The following is a 231-nucleotide window of genomic DNA, read 5'->3' on the forward strand; positions in this document are numbered from 1 at the left end:
TGTCTCTACTGTTACTGCTTTTCTGGTTAGGATCCCATGCTTTACTCAAGTTCTTCCCTCTTGATGGTCCTAGGTCCTCTGTTCTTGAATTGAAAGATGAACTACTCCCCACTTTCAGCTATACCTCTTCTACATTTACAATTGTAGCAATCACCCTTAGTCCTGATAAGAATGACTCACAGTTGAATAAAAAACGTCTGTCCCCATCCTCCCCCATCCCCTTTCACCAGG

The sequence above is a fragment of the Chrysochloris asiatica genome, unplaced genomic scaffold, assembly GCF_000296735.1.
Source record: "Chrysochloris asiatica unplaced genomic scaffold, ChrAsi1.0 scaffold00151, whole genome shotgun sequence".
Taxonomy (NCBI): domain Eukaryota; kingdom Metazoa; phylum Chordata; class Mammalia; order Afrosoricida; family Chrysochloridae; genus Chrysochloris; species Chrysochloris asiatica.